Genomic DNA, 17060 nt, shown 5'->3' with positions numbered 1-17060 from the left:
CACCAGCGTGTGGTTTTTTTCATGACACTTTTTGCACATTAACCTAAATAACACTGCACAGTAGGCTACTGGCATAGGTTTTAACTGCCACACTACTGTGCAGTGTTATTAGGCTAATGCACAGTAAGTGTCTCATGTAGTACCACCCAGTGGGTGTTTCTCACAGGCAAGCTTTATAAAACTGCTCAAGTGATATTTACAATAAGAAATTGATTCAAATGGCCAAATACAAGTACAATTCTGAATGCATTTGAACCTCAAATTTTTATTTAGACAGATCTGTAGTCAATATCACCATTTCAAAATTCAGTATTAAATTCTGCTTAACAAAAGACAAGAAGGATTAGACCTATTAGTAGGATATGTAGTCACATATGCATAATGACCTTCAAACCCATGGTAATGAACATTATGAAGCCCACACTTTTCTTTAAATATAGCAAGCTACATAAGCTTCAGACCTTTGTAAAATCTTTAAACAGTACAGTGTGCATGTGTGTGTGGCAGGGGGTGGTAGAAATGGAGGTACAACTATACCAGGCACCCAAGCTTGGACCCACCCCTCTCCCAAAAAAAAAATCACATAATTCTGTGCTTTTTGTTTCCAAAATGAGAACTGGGGGGACAGGATGCTATCAGGATATATCATGCCCCCACATTTCTCTTATGAGCCCTAACTCTTTGTGAGAACATTTTTAGATCTTTCATTAGGCTCAAAAACAGGTTAATAGTCTTACTTTATGGTCTTTTCAGCCAGATTTAAGCAAAAGGAACTGACCAGATATTTAAGATCAAGTGAGAACAGATTCTAAATGCATGCAAATATTATAGTTCCAAACCCAACAGACTGATAATAGCTAGAGCAGTTATTTTTAAAGTCGGGGGGGGGGTGAGGGGGGAGAGATGGACATTAAAAAAAAAAGAAAAGATCACTTGGTGACTTTTTTTTTGTAAAACTTGTTTAAAAATAAACACATCTAGAGCAGCACATCTATGTTCTTTGAGTTTTATGAGCTAACAGTAAAATTAACTTGGTACTTTCCTGGTTTGCAGTAGTATTATTTAAGAATAGGGATAACTGCCTAAGGAAGAAATGAATTTGCCACGAGTTTGAGCACTGAATTTTAAATTGCTTGAAATGATTAATTAAGTCACACAACTCTGCAAATCTTTGTTAAGGTGAGAATGACATTAACAAACATTTCCAAATCTATCTTTTCATAAAGGCATCTCAAACAGATGGAATACCAGACATATTATGTATATTCAAAACAAAACAGAAGCCCTATGTAAGGCAGTTGTCATAAATAAAAACAAACTCTATTTTAACATTTTGGATACCTAAAACTTGGAAAGTGTGCAATTTCTGGAAGGGAGGTTTTTTTTCAGCATCTAAAAACAAGCTTGCACATGTTTTAAAGAGGGATGGCTGCACCTTATATTGAGGTCATGAGGGTTCATCTGTGATAAAGACAAGAGTGGCAAGGTGGGAACTTCCCAACCAGCCACAGTGCTAGTCTCCCACCTGCCTCTGGGGCACGCCTCCTGCCTCACTTTGTTGTTAAATAATTAGGGTCTTAATTAGGCGGGAGGCTGCCCTTTTCATGACCTGTTCTGGGCCTATGTATGCAGCTCCAACCACCCCTGTACACACCCCAAGCCCTGCAGATGTTCCTAACAGCTCTGCTCTGCCCTGAGACCAGGCCCAGCTCAGCACATTGTTAGGCATCTCAAGTTCTGCCCTATATGGGCCACACTCATACTGCCTCCTTCTCACTGAAGCCTCTCTCACTCCACCACCTCTTACATGGTCTCTCTCTTATTGCCCATTATGCCCTCACCTGGAGGGTCCTTGGGCTTGTTTCCCTGCACTCCCCACCCAGCAAACGCTCAGCCTCTGGAGCCTCTCCCGCAGCCCTCATCTGAGGAAGCACTGGGCAGTTTGCAGAACACTGGACTGACTCGGGTCTCTCACCAGCAGCTGCTCTCAGTCAGAGGCTCCCGACTCACCCCATTATTTGTGGCTCCTCCTCAGGTGCCCCACCCAAATTAGCCTCTGGCCCACATGTGGCCTCAGGCACCTGAAGGCTTATCTAGACTTAACTCAGCCCCCGTGTTAGCAGGACCTACCCTCAAGCCCTCTGCTCACCAGGGCCCACTTCACACCCCTTCTTCACAGGAACTCATATCAGGCCCTGTGTTTGCAGGGCCTCACTCCTACGCCTCTCTATTTGCCCCCCCTCTCTAGGGCCTCCCAACTACTACTCTAGCGCAGGCCATTAGGTGCCCCTCTGCACCCCGCTCTATACCCCTGCCTCCAATGAGGCACATACTCTGCTCCCTAAGCTTGGGTCTGGGGTCAAACACCCCTGCAGGCTCAGGTGCCACTCACCAGCATGCCTGGCCCATCATTCTCACTCTCCAGGGTCCTGTACCTCATATGGGCTTAGGGGGCTGCAGCTGTGCCTGGCCCCATTCTCCACTGTTCAGGGTCTTGCACCCCACACGAGCTCAGGTGCCACACCAGGGTGTGCCTGGCCCTCTACTGCCACTGATGATAAATAACCCACCTGAAGTTGGGTTTGGGGTTAAGGAGCCCCTCCTCACATTTCACCCCGGACGTAACTGGCCTGGCATTTCCTGGAGGCTCCCATGCCATCTCCCTAAGCTCCTGCCCTTTCCTCCTAGTGTTACCAGAGCAGCAGCTCCACCAGGAGATGTTGTTTCCTTGGTGCCAGGCAACAAACTGCTGCCTCCAGCCCTGCTGGCTGGAAAGTTAAAATGGATGCTCAGAGCTGGGGCCATACCTGCCGGTTGCCTCTGCATGCTCTTAAAGTGCCAGACACCAAAGGTGCGCCACAGCAAGCAAGTGCATGTTTACCATCTTTCCCTTGGAATTCTACTTAAATTTCAAGTTAGATTCTGTAGGATGTATTGACTGATTTAACGTTCTGGCTGAACCCCTTTGTCCAGCATCACATTATCTGCCTGGTTTTCCTAGGTAGCACAAAACCCTATTGTGAATGATGCTTACGGTCATTTTTCATAGCTGTGAATCTCATAATAGGTCAGTTTCTATCAGATTAGGTGGAAACATGGAGGATAGATGGGGAACACTGGGGACTGATGGTAGCATGGAAAACATTTGTATGACAAGTTGCTTTTTGAATATGCATCAGATCCTGCACTTACAGAAGACAACAGTAAAGCTCCTATGGCTTCAGTGGTGCAGGATCAAAAGGCAAGGTGTGCCTATAGCAGTGATTTCCCGGTGGCTTGGTATTTAGGCTTATAATTTTTTGTCTATTCATCATTGGAAACCTTGGCCAGATTCTGATTGTGGGAGTTAACAAGTACAGTCTGAAGGTCTGGTACCAAAACAAGTCTAGGTCCATGAAGGAAACCATGCATGACATCCGTTTAGAACTGGTGAAATTTATACTAATACTGAGGCCTGAGCACCCTTTAAATGCCATATAAGACCATGTTGTTCCCCTAAACGTGGTCACTCAGGATGTGTGTTATTTTAACAAGTAGTCTTAATTCTTAGATTTCATGCGTATTGTATTTGCACACTATTCCTTCAAAAAAGAGACCTACAGGATATGTTTTAATATCAACCACATTATTAAAAAAACTCAAAGAAAAGCCATAGTAAGCCTATGAATATGCATGGTATTAATTACCACTGTACAAATGTACACTTCTTCCACTCTCCTCCCTCCCAAGAATGGTTCTGAAAAAACTGTCACGGCATCTTAATTTTTAATGCAGCCCAATTAATGTGCTGCTCATACTTCTTAGGTGGAAAAAGCATTGCAAAACACATTTTTAAGAATCCTTAAAAATGCTTCCAATCAATATGCAGTACAGATCTCTTCAGTACAGCAGTTATATTATCTTGTGTGGCACATGCATGGTTACCAAGGCAACCAGTATCCTTCAACCAAGTCTATTATTATGGCTATTACAGGCTTTTAGAATCTCTGGTGTCCAAACCATCACTCAGAGCTGGTTGGTGCTAAGCTTCAAGTACAGATGCAAGTAGAAAAGCATAAGATACAGCAAGCTCTTCCTTGCTGACAGATAGCTAGGATGAGAAGTAAAGGTGGCATGGGAAATTAAATTCAGTCAACTAGGGGGCGGTAATTCTTATATAACAATCTTAATTAAGACACACAAATGTAGCGACAGTTCATCACAGACCTTCAGTTCCAAAGATGAACCATTGTTTCAGCATATCTAATGGTGAAGAATAGCTGTAGTATTAATTATAGGAAAGCCAGAATTTTTTTGCCAACCTATTACACTGAAAAATTAATTTTTCATCACTGTAGGTACCAGATGTATGTTTATGAAAAATAACTGAAGTAAAAGTGCCAAAGTATTAGCAGAATAAAGAAAAAAATATTTAGATGTTACCTTTGTCTTTTATCCGTTAGATTAGAGGAGTTTCAGCGTGTTATAATCAAATTTATACTCTCTCCAGCATAAGCTGAACTTGGTTGATATAAACTATCCCAGGATACTCTGGAACAGCTTTCACTATCAGTAATTGCCCATATCCTTTTTTGTACTTAAGCATTTCCACATCAAAGCATTATAAGAACCTCATTATGCTCTGTACAGCTTATTACAAAGTTTCCCTTAGCCACCAAGCAAGGAATTTCAGGCAGAAAATAAATAACCTAGTTTATTAAAACAGCCCTTGACAAATCAAGGAGTAAAAGTTGCTAGCTAGATGATTTATCCCAGTGCTTAAAGTATACAGTAGGTTCTGGGTTAAGTGTCAGCAGGTGGAATAATGCTTCAAAGCCTGTTGTTTGGAGTGCTCTTAAAACAAACAAACAACAAAATCACGAACTCCTCATAGAACTCCTGTCTACACTCGGAAATTTACCTAATGCTGACCAAAAAAATGTTACCGAATTTGTGTTAAATACAGTAGAACCATGGCCACATTTAACGTGAACTATATTCAGCACCATTTCAGAACCCATGGTTAAACTGAAACAGTTCTAAACACAAGCTGTCCACACAATTTGTTTTACACGTGTCATTTTCAGCACCAGTTCAGCTGTACCTGTTTTTAGTATCAGTATAAGGCCAGCATGTCAATCCTTAGAGTTGACACCACATTCAGATGAATCCACCTGCTCCCTTCCATAGGACTGAAGAAGTATTTGTAGGAGAAGGAGCCGCTGCACGAGAGAAGAAAAACTATATGGGACTCCAATGCAGAAGATTCAGAAACTCTACAGGCTTGTATGTAGGTCTGCTTGCAGAGCCACTAAATAGGGGCTCATTGTTGTGAAAAACCACTCTTTCCCCTCACATCTACAGCTGAGTTCCTAAGGACACAACTCAGCTGCTCAAATTGTAGTCATAGTCATAATTTGGGCTTCAGGCAGGTCACATCTGCCTATTGTTTCAGGTTGGCTGGCTGCAAATTTGGGAACACAGTACTAGGCTGAGGTCATTTAGAAAGTTCCCTGAATTCAAGGGCTAGAAATAAATTTAAAATTTGAATGCTACAGATGACAATATGAATGTTTTTACTCAACATCATTAAGTACACTTGCTTAACACTGAAGAAATCTAATAGAATATTCACAGTATTTATTTATGAGCTAATTTTGTTTAACTACAACATAAGAGCCTCCATTCTCACATGTACAGTTTCTGCCCACAGTTTTGTTATTTGGTCCTTCAGGTAATAGTCAAGAATCTAGTGTTAGTTTGCTAAGCCCCCAGTTTCAACAAGTCTGGTATTAAATGTTCAAGTGCTAGAAATATGTGGCAACCATTTAATTGCAAGCATCCTTTCTGCGATACTTCTGTGAGGCTACCTATCACCTGAGAATATTAGCTGTCTAAAGTTACAGTGTCTTCAAATTGTGAAGCTCCCGAATGTCCCTGAAATTCAGAAGGGAATTCAGAATTCCCTACTCATAAAAATGGCTAATTAAACCAATAGACTAACATTTGTCCAGTTACAGTATGAAAATTTAGACAAAACTTGTCCTTAAGAACTTATGGCTATATCACTGGTATATTTGGCCCTTAAATAAGGAGACAATAGGCACTTGATATGTAGACATTTGGTATGCCTACATGGCACCTACATAGTTGTGTAACTATAGCTTTTGACACTTAAACAGTTTGCAATTTTCTTTCCCTCTGTGAAAAAACAGAAAAATCACCTGCATGTGTACCTGCTGAATGGAACCAGAAGAAGGAAGCAGCAGCCATCCCACCTTTTTACTTAGTGGGCTCAAGGGACATTTTGCATATGCCCTGGGGGTGGGGTAGGCAGCTCCAAGAGCCACTCTAATTAAAGCCCCACCACATCTCATGCATCAGCACCTCTGTGTTTAAAAACAGCAGCAGGAGCACTTGAACTAAAGGGGATATACAGGAGGGTGCTGGAGTATGGCAATTCTCACACTCCAGCAGACTCAATTAATTGAGTCTGGAGTTCCGGTGTGTTGGAGCAGCCTTCACACACATATATAGACACCCAGATTACACACTTGCCCAGGCAGAAGGAGACCTAGGTTCTAGCCCTACTTCACCAAGAGGGGTTTTGATCCTACATCTCCTGTTTTCCAACAAGAAGCTCTCATCGTCAGCCAAGGCATTCCATAGACCCTACTCTGTTCTATCATACATTTAAAATTCACTGGAAAAATGGATAAATAGCATTGAATTTCCTGCCTCATCAGAAATGGGGCCCCTACTGCTCTCCTAGTTTCATGTGAAGTTCTGGGACCAGAAGGCCGGCCAAGATCATAGATAAGTTGGACCAGTAAGGGCCACCCCAGGTAATCTAGTCAAACCCTCTCCCTAAGGCAGGATCATCCCTGTCAAAAACATCCTATACAAATCCACTGTCTAACCTCTTAGCAGACCTACACAGTCAGTCCTGACATAACACTCAAACCTGCCGCAGAAACACCTGTAACAGCCAGGATCCATTCAGAGCCTGGAGGTAAGCTAAAGGTGAGGGCCAGAAGCAGGAATTAGGGAAACAGTCAAGTGTTAGGAACAAGATGACTCAGGAAGCCAGCACCAAGCAACAAGAACAGGAAGACCAACCAAACAGCAGATGAAAAGAAAATGCATACACATTGCCCAAATGCCAAATGAGGGGCTAAGTATCTGAGAGCAGTTACCATGGTTTTCCCTGACACAGTTGTGGAATCCAGCTATTCAGTGACCATTTTATTGGCCCCACCTTGGGTTACATGTTGCTTGACTGTTACATGGATTACATAAGAACATTCTGGTCTCTACCTTCCTGAATGTTCTTCATTTTTTATTTTTTTATTTTTTTAACCCATTAGGAAGGAGCAGAGGATAAAACACACAAAATGGGGAGGGAGTAGGTGACAATTCAGCCTTGCTGTTTTTCTCTCCAGGAACCAGCAGTTATTTTAGCTGGCAGGACACACAAAAGGGGAATAAACTGCATTTGGAAAAAGAAACATAGTAACAGTTACCAGGGTTGTGCGAAGCTTCAGGCACTGGTTTGATTCAGAGAATATTTGGCCTGATTCGGTGGCCAAATCTCCGAAGGTCCAAATCTATTCAAAGCTCTCCAAAGTTGATTTGGAAAAGATTTGGAGAGCTTCAGCGATTGGGGCAGTCCCTTCTCACTGCAGCATGGAGTTGGACCTGGACTCCATGTTGGTAAGTAGGGGGCAGGAAGGCTGGAGGAGGTGGGAAGGGACCATGGGGGGACCCCTGCCAGGCCCTGTTCCCTGCCTGCTCCCCCAGCCCCCTAGTGCCCCCGACACCTGCCCGATCTCCAAGCCCTGCCCCCATGGCTGCCCTGCCCACCCAAGCTCCCAGCTGTTTTAAAAAAAACCCTAATCACTGGCTGCTGCCACCTGGTAGGGGTCAATCCCCACTGCCCCACACCATATGGGGGACTCTACCACAATCCCACTGACCCCACCCACTGTCCCAGCCCCCCACCCCCTTCATGGCTACCCTGCCTACCCCAGCTCCCGGCCCTTAAAAAAAAAAAAAGCCCCAACTCATCAGCTGTTGTAGTAGCCTTGGGACTTCTGGCAGAGCTCTCCACACAGCGCAGGGCAGTGGAGAATCACCCCGTCACCTAGCAGCAGCCAGTGAGAGATGGGGATTTTTTTTTTAAAAGGGCCGGGAGCTGGGGTGGGCAGAAAATACATGGCAGGACTGGGACAGCAGGCAGGGGATGGGGGCCTCATGGCAGAGCCCCCCACATGGCATGGGGCAGCGGGGAATTGTCCCCCTGCCTGGCTGCAGCCAGTGAGCAAGTGAGTGTGGGGTTTTTTGTTTGTTTTTTTTTAAGAGCCAGGAGCTGGGAGAGTGGGAGCGGTAGCCATTGAGAGCAGGAGAGGATGGAGCCAATTCAGAGATTCAGCAGTGGCCAAATGTCCAAATCAGATTTAGCCAAAAAAAAAAAAAAAAAAAATAGATTCAGGTCAGCGATTCAAATCATCGAATTGAATCACTGTCCTCCGAATCCAAAATTGAAGCAAATACTAGCCACTTCACACAAGTCTAACAGTTACCCAGAATGGCTCCTGGCTCAGCACAGCTTATTCTACACAATCCTATGCACCTGACATATTTAAGCCGCAAGAAATGTGGGCTGTGTCCCAGTGAAAGCATTTATTTATAACTTGTTATGAAGCATATTTAAAATGTTAGGTGTTCTAGTTTGGGCATTTTGATAATTATTTTAAATGAAGACAGGTTAATTAATAGTTGCTTGATATTTTACATAAATTAAGCATTATTAATCGTGAATTCATACTAGATAGAATATTAAAAGTATCTTAATCTTTTCCTCTCTTATAAAAAACAGGAACATATTAAGTGCATAAAACACAATATCTGAGATCTTACAGAACAGAAATACTTTGAAACGTGACATCCACCTCCCAGTGTAATACACTGTTCCTGGAGGTTAGCTAATCTTATTCTTCAATTATGCAGTAATCAAAAGAATCCCGTTGGCCAATTGGTAATATTTAAATAATTTGGATTACTAAAATCTGATCCTATCTACCCCTTGCTGGTGTTTATAATATTTATCCTTCCATGATGGTACAAAGGTGCTGAACAGTTTCAGTAATATCTGTGTAGATACTCAGTACAAGAACAAGGCTTTGTGCAAATATGCCTCCCTGTGCTTTCATTGGCTTTTAATGATATTCAGAAAAAAGAAAAACAAACCAAACAGTGCCCCCTTGCTGAAGACCAAAAGTAAAGACTGGGTTTTTAATTTCAAAATAGTTATAAAACAGCCAAAGCTAGACTCTTGACTATACCAGCAACATTAGAAAAGTAAGTCAAATTACACAGTGGAAAAATAGGACTTTTGTACTTAGAAGCTTAAAAGACTTATTAGGAGGAAACCATTCCCCTGCATCACACTATTATTCCCTGGTTGACAGAAGATGAGTTAGACTGAGTCCATACTCCACTTCAATTAGAAAAATCAAGCTAGCTAATTCGCAGTCCTAGAATTCTTTTGCAAGGAAAGTGACATGCATCTATTATTCACAAAAGATCAAGTCTGAGTTCTAAAGTAACGTAAATCCCTGTAGAAATATTATGAATCTGTGACAACACAAAGTGATTTATTTCTAAGTAACATAAATGCAAAATAAACATTTTTGCGTAAAGGTTTGTATCTTGGGCTCAGTTCTCTCCATTTTAATTAAGCAGAGAGGTAAAAGTTTATGGAAATTTTATTTGTACAAGGTATGAAGAATCTGCCATTATGATACAAAAAATATTATACTTCTGTTTTCTGCCTACAAATCTACTAAAAGAAAGATGGATGCATCTGGAAAAGTATGCTTACTTTTATAATGTCATTTGCTTAGGAAGCTTCATTCTGAACTGTATTTTTGCATGTGATTGAAAATGTAAACCAGAAAGGGAGTTTCTCTACCACACTATTTTTACTGTTTTAGTTTTGTCACATGATTTTATGGAGAGAGATTTCAATATTAATATTAAATTAATAAATGTAATTTAAATCTTTACATTTTCTATTACATATCTTTTTAATTTAAATTTTCCTTACTTTTTTTTAAAGCAATATCCCTTCCTTCTTTTCTTTTCAAAAGAAATAAAAGTAAAAGTTTAACGAGATTTAGTGTTATTTGTAATCACTCTTAATGGAAAATATTGAGCTTAATTTAAAAGTTAAAATCACAAGTTTGATTATGAAATATTTAAACTTTTATGAATATATCCATCTATTTTAATTACTTTTTTAAAATAAAAAAAATATATCAGGGTTAAGTTTAATTAACAATAGTTGCAAATTTCAAGTACGTAAATAAATGTCTAATTTTTATTAATAAAAAAGAAATGAAAGAAATATCCTGATGTCCTTTGAATTTGTTGTCCAAGAATGGAAACTCTTTTTTCAGAAGTAATTCAGTGCCTGAAAACATGGAATTTGGGAGTCACGTCAAAGTATGGTATGGTTTCAGTTTGTTTATCCGATGCATGCATGAGTATCAGCTGTACATCTGAGTTGTTATATGAGAAAGTCAAGTCTCCCATTTATAGATGATGAAGTATATACTGAAAGTAGGTTGGCTGGTACAGTACATTTGCCTTTCACCTGAACTTAATATCTTCTACACCTTCTGGACTTCCAAATAAGATTAAACTTCATGGATTTTGTCTTGCAACATTGACAATTATCCAATAGGAAAGAAGCTTCCTGATCATTGTTTCTCATGTTTAAGTTGATGACAGCAGCAACATAAAGAAAATTAAATTTAAATTGTCTGAATATGCTGAGCCTGTCACCCTGGGAAAAATCCCAAATTCACTTAAAAATCCCATTACTAAAGCTAATGTAGTTACAACAGCTACTGTCAGTGCAAATGACAGCACTATTGTGTCCCTGGTTTGCAGACCAGAAATCAGTCATGGCAAACATGGTCGTGGCAAACGTGGTCATTTTCATGAGCTTGTGTGCTTGCCTCTGTTAAATAATTGTTCAAATATTAGGAAATTAAGTGTGCACAACCCCATTTTTCCCCTGTGAAATAACAGATGCTGTGAAATTCAAAACATCCCATTGTTCATACTACAATGTATAATTCTGCATAGTCCAAATACTTTGTATTCATGAATTTGGAGGGACAGTGACATTGTTTAATGATTTATAACCACACATAGACAGAGATCAAATCATATTTGCATTTCTAAAATAAATTTGCCTGATCGATGTCAGACTTTTGTTCACTTCAGAAGGTGGTTTATCTGGTCCCTCATCTTACCTTATAATTATATCTGAAAAATTTCTCTCTCTAAAGCATGGCTCAATTTTACGATAAAAGTGAACCACTAACAATATCTTGAAGAATTTTCATGTTTCATGATGATTTCCTGTAGACTAAAAAAATGGAAAAATACTGAAAAGCCATCAGCATTTCATGAATACCAACAACCTATTTCGTGTTTAATTTGATTTTCATTTAGCAACCAATACAAAAATGGAAAACCAGTATGAAAATTGCTAGTTAATCTTATATTTTTTTCTCCCTGGAGTTTATCCTAATGCTTTAGAGTTAGCAGAAAAGAATACTTTAATAATTATGATTTTTTACTAAGTGAATGCACCAAATTTGATTTTTAATCATCAGACAAGAACTCAGCTATAATAACAGCTGCTTTGCATGCAGCTCTGCTTTACAGCAGTTTGGCTTTTTACATAATATAACATAAAAGCAGCACACATCATCTGACACTATTACAACATTTCAGTGACATAAGATTTTGTTGCTTTATTTTTTGTTTACTTTAGCCATTGCAACAACTGATCTTGTCTTTCCAAAATGAATTCTGTTACAATAAGGGCATTTTTTCCACTGTCCTCCTCTATCTGGCCAAATCTGTGCAATGACCTCTTGTTCAAGAAGGTCATATTGCAGTATCAGTCATCAGGCTAAAGGGATGCTCTTTTAATAGTGAGCATTCAAGATAGGTTCTGAGATGTTTGGCTTTCTACATTTTATATAACCTTGTATGTCCCTGTGTTACAGCACAACCATATAAATGTCATATATGATTATTTAAAATTCAGTCAAAAGACATGGATGTTTCACTGAGTCCAAACCTATCTTTTGTTTTCAGTGTACAATGTAGACATGAATTGGAACAATCTCAGCAAGTAGCAAATTCTGAGAAAAGGATGAAAAACAACTGCCACACAATATTATCAAATCAGGACTCTCCCTAGCGAGAAATTTATATGGGTTGTTCCTATTCCAACCATTCTAAAATAGGTTTAAAGCTCATGGCAACTTGTCACTGCATGCAAGATGTTTGGTACAAAGATTTATTTAGAAATTTCTGATTTATAACTCACTGAACTCATGCTTAAATTGCTATTCAGTTGTTCTTAACACAAATGATATAGACTGCAGATACATTTCTGTCTCTCACTAATAGGTTACTCTTGCCAATTCAACTCCGTGCCAACTCTTCTATTGAGATTATACTGTCCACTATTAAATTAAAGACTACTTTTGAAATACATTTCCGTCAAGCCATAATATTAAGCAATTTGTGGTTGCCTTTAAGAATCAAGGATTAGAGCCGTAATCAGAATTCCCCTGGAAGGTAAATAATAGCAGTGGGCTTCTCATCAAACCCAAACATAGATGTTACAACATCTATAACAAGATAAATACTAACATAGCTTGTTACACCCTCTTTTATCCTGTGCATTTCTTGTATTAAAAAAAAAAGATAACACACATTCAGGCACGAAGAAAACGAAACCGTACCAGTTTATTAAGAACACCTTGCTTAAGAATGTCTATAAAAATAATTTTGAAATTCAAGTATCTTCTCACATACCAAACAATTTAAGATAGAGTCTTTTAAAATATGAGTTGCATATGATTTATTATATTAATTGTGAAAAAAAATCCTAAAAGCAAGGTCTATGAACCGTCAGCATGTGTTCACCACCCCAATAATGATATTTCTTTTAAAAAGCTTGCTTTAGAGCAATAAATATAATCAGAATATGCACTGGAAAATATTGTACCTTCAGCTTCAGGAAAAAACAAAACAAAACAAAGTGTCCTATAAGGATTTAAACAGTTATATTATTTTAAAAAATTGACTACTGTCGCAATTGCAAAATTCAAATTGTAATGCAATTTGTAAAACATTTAAAGTGTTTAGGACGGTCACTGGTGGTGGACCACTTGGTGAACTAAATTCCATTATGCTTACAATATTAAAATTCTAGAGCATTAATAAAAAAAAAATAGCTGAAGTTCAACTGGGTTAATTAGATTATACCACTGTCAGATGTTTATATGGAAAAGCAATATAGATGTTAGGTTAATATGTTGGTTTGATTAGTATTTCAAGTATGGGAAGAAGTGGGGCAGGTGGGGATCATTTACTGTTTTTACATAGTTGTATTGGTTTGTTTTACACTTCTGCTTGACAGTCACCATTTTCAAACCCAGATACCTAAACTTAGGATTTTAAGTACATAGATGGATGTGTAAAAAGTAGTTTGATTTCCAGAAATCCAAGTAAAAAATACCTTTGAAATCAGATCACCTTTATTTAGCAGTCTACATTTGATCTTAGGAGCACCAGGTCTGAAAAGGTTGGCTGATGTCATCATTTCATCTCTAGATATGTTCTTCCATTTGAAGTTAATTGCCAAAGTCCTCAGATTTAGTAAGGGTGAGAACAATTCACTGTCCCCTTAATATGCCATGTTGTCTTCCAATGGGGAATGCCTTTTTTAAACTGGAACTTAGTGTTTTTCACTGGAACGCACCTGGCAGGTCAAGAAATCCCCTGAGGAGAAAGAGGAACTTTAAAGAGATAGGACGTATATCAAAACTCATTATTCTTCTTTTATGAGGCTCAATGTAGTGAAAGAATGTGATGATGTCATTCTGACAATCTATTTTGGGATTAGAAATTCATAGTTTCTTATCAAGTGAAGTAGGCTATTAGGGAACTAAGAATGCACTGGAAAAAATTATGACCTGGTACATTTGTTGTGTAGTAAGTTCCACCCCACCCCCCAAGTTTCCTGGACTTCATAAGACACATAGTAGCATTAGTTTACCTGTTGTTTCTAATACTAAGTATATTAAAGAAATTTTTCATGCACCTTAATTCAGCCCAATTTTATACTGACCTGCTTTTTAAGGAAAAATGAGGATTCGTATCCGTTTCCTCCATAATATTGTATTCCTCCTCCTCCCTTTTCTTCTTCTATTTTTCCCTTTTACCTTATTGTGGTATAGAACTAACACTCCAAAATATTTTTTCCCTTCAAAGAAAAAAAGCTAGCAAGCTAACATTTAAAAAGTATTCATATTTCTGAAGTTAAGTGGTCTTAAGTACAAAAGCAAAAATATACAGTAGAAAGTAAAAGTAAGTCACATCCATTCTGATGAAATAACCTAGGAATATCTAATTTTAAGTTTCTGTTATCTACAGAAATTCTAAGATACTGTTTTCTCTTTTGAAAAAGAAAAAAAAAAGTTTGGGGGTGGGGGGGAGAGAGACTTTGCACATGAAAAAGAAATTAGTCATGCTCTTACTGGTGACTATTTAAGGCATCTGAAAAGGATTAGATGCTCCGAATCTGTGCCTGACCTGATTTTTAAAAAAATTTCAGTCATATCTGTTGAGAGTATAAATTGAAAGAAATTCTAAGTCAAATGCTATCATAACTCTTTAAATACATTATTAACAAGCTGTAAACATAGAACAACAGGCTATTACTTTATATTTGCAAATCAGTGTTTGGGGTGTTTTCTAGACCAACACAAACTCAAAAACACATTCTTTTCAATTGACTTTTCCTCTTCTGTAAATAGCATTGTTTATTAAGGGTGATAAAATGAAAAATGCCTTTACATGACAAAATGTAACATCAGCTTATCTGGCGTTTAATTGGAATGAGAATTGCATATTTTCCTGATCAAAATAAAACACAGACAGTCCAAGAACTCTCTCTTACTCTGAAAAACCTCTGCTTTTCATTTATGTTCAAAGAATTTTCTTTATAAAAACTTTAATACACCTATTAGTTAAACAGAACTAAGCAGCAATTCTGTTCATTTGTATGAAAGAAATATAAAATAGAAGTAAACCTATTTTTACAGCCAAGGAAAGACAGTATGCAAATTATGCACCAGAAACACCCTTATAGATATACACCAATTTAGAAGAAAATCTGTCACTCTACATATTCATACATGAATATAAATAACTCTTTTCTGATATAAACACTATCAACTGAAGACAATTTCAACAGAATGAATAATTCCTCTTTAAAATCTAGATACAGACTACTGTTTCTATGTGATGTCAAATCTGAGCCATTCCCATAGTGTCTTATTTGAAATAAATATGTTCCTGTAATATTTTCTACATCTTGATGCATCGTATAGAGAAGAACATACAAACCTCTAATATTTGCTCATCCAATGCCACCTTCCCATCCTTTCCTAAATCATAAAGAAACTAATGAAACAAAAAATGAATGGACAATGGGGAGTATCAAAAGCACTGACATCCATTCCTTCAAACAGGTGAGCAACCACAAGTGATGTAAACAGGAGCTCTTTAGCACAAGATTCAGCTGTTGGTTTAGTAGTTCAAGTGAAGAGTTTAATGTTATGGGTCTTAATCTCCACAGTCTCCCCAGCTCAGCGGAGCAGAATGATGTCCAGTTACTAAAAAGCAGCATTTCATTTGGTGAATGGCAAAACGACATACAGGACGATGTGGGTCGGTTCTTACCAAGGACTAAAGGTTACCTGGAACTAACTCCAAAACTTTCAGGTAAAATCAGGTTAGGCTGGAGTTAAGCACCCCAAATCAGCCCCACGCTGGGGAAAGTACAGACGGGCATTAGGTACACGTTTGTTCGGTGACCTTCATTACTAAAGCTCTCGGTTTCCAGGTGCATCCCCGGCGCCTGGGTCACTGCTGACACCAGCGGGGAGAAGGCAGCGTGACGGGAGACAAAGCCGGGCGCACGCGGGAAATGCTCCGCCATCGGCTCCGCGGACGAAGGCACGGGTCAGGCTGCTCGCTCGTCCTGACTTGCCCTGCCCTGAGACAGCGCGCCCGCGCGCGCAGAGGAGCCGCCAGAAGATCCCGCAGCCCTGTCCGTGAGCCGGGCTTCCCCGCAAGAGCCGACATAAACCGCACCTCCAGAAAGAGCCGCCGGAGCGTGCCTCAGTTTCCGTACCCGGCTCGGGCGCCCTCGGGGACGGGCAGCTTCCCCGAGCGGCGTCCTGCTACCGGCAGCTTTTGGGAGCGCGGGGGAGACGGACGAAGCCCGTCTCACCCCCTTCCCGCCGGCCGCCACAGGTGAGGGCGCGCGGAGCCACGTCCCGCTGCCGCTAACCCCAGCCGCTGGCACCTACCTGCCGCGCCGCCGCCGCCGCCGCCCGCCGTTGTGCCCGAGCCGGCCTGCGCTGCCCTCCCTGCTTGCTCCACAGGGTCATTTAAAGATCGGCACCGGCTGCTCAGCGGCTGAACCGCACTACGTCCCGGCCGCCTTGCTCCGCGCCGCCGCCGCCAGCAGTGGATGGAGCGGGCTGCCCCGCCCCGCTGCTGGCCGGGGCGGGGCCAGCCCGTCAGTCCCGCGCGCCCCGCCCCGCCCCGAACTGCCCCGGCCGGGCGCCGCAGGCTGGCGGGGTGCGCTACGGCGGCCGCCCCGTCGCGCTGTGCGGCGGCCTGGACGGGCCTCGGCTGGAGGAGTACCGGGGCCATTAGGCTGAAGTTGCTTGCTCATTCCCAGTTCTTTATTGCCGGTTCCCTATTCCTTATTCCCGGTTCCTGGTTCCGTTTTCAAAGCTGCCCTAGACCCAATACAAGCTTGTTATTAATGACTTACACATCCGAAAGAGAGAAAAAATCATTAGCTATGGATATGTACTCATTAATATGTAAAATAATATCCCACATCAAGTACAGAGCCCTAAATGAAGGTCAGCTTAGGATGGGGTTATGGGGCAAAACACTTCTCA

General features: G+C 40.4%; 1 protein-coding gene across 1 annotated transcript in view; it reads right to left on the bottom strand.

Moving 5' to 3' along the window:
- SLC6A1 (solute carrier family 6 member 1) overlaps positions 1–16623 on the bottom strand; it is a 153809-nt gene extending 137186 nt beyond the window's left edge. The window contains exon 1 of the mRNA XM_090021898.1: positions 16455–16623. The gene's annotated coding sequence lies outside the window, so the exon portion shown is untranslated. The remainder of the gene's footprint in view (positions 1–16454) is intronic.
- Between the last annotated feature and the right edge of the window lie 437 nt (positions 16624–17060).

The sequence above is a fragment of the Crocodylus siamensis genome, chromosome 11, assembly GCF_052110815.1.
Source record: "Crocodylus siamensis isolate JL-2025a chromosome 11, ASM5211081v1, whole genome shotgun sequence".
Classification (NCBI taxonomy): domain Eukaryota; kingdom Metazoa; phylum Chordata; order Crocodylia; family Crocodylidae; genus Crocodylus; species Crocodylus siamensis.
The sequence above is the reverse complement of the archived record's forward strand: the minus strand, read 5'-3'. Positions and strand labels throughout refer to the sequence as shown.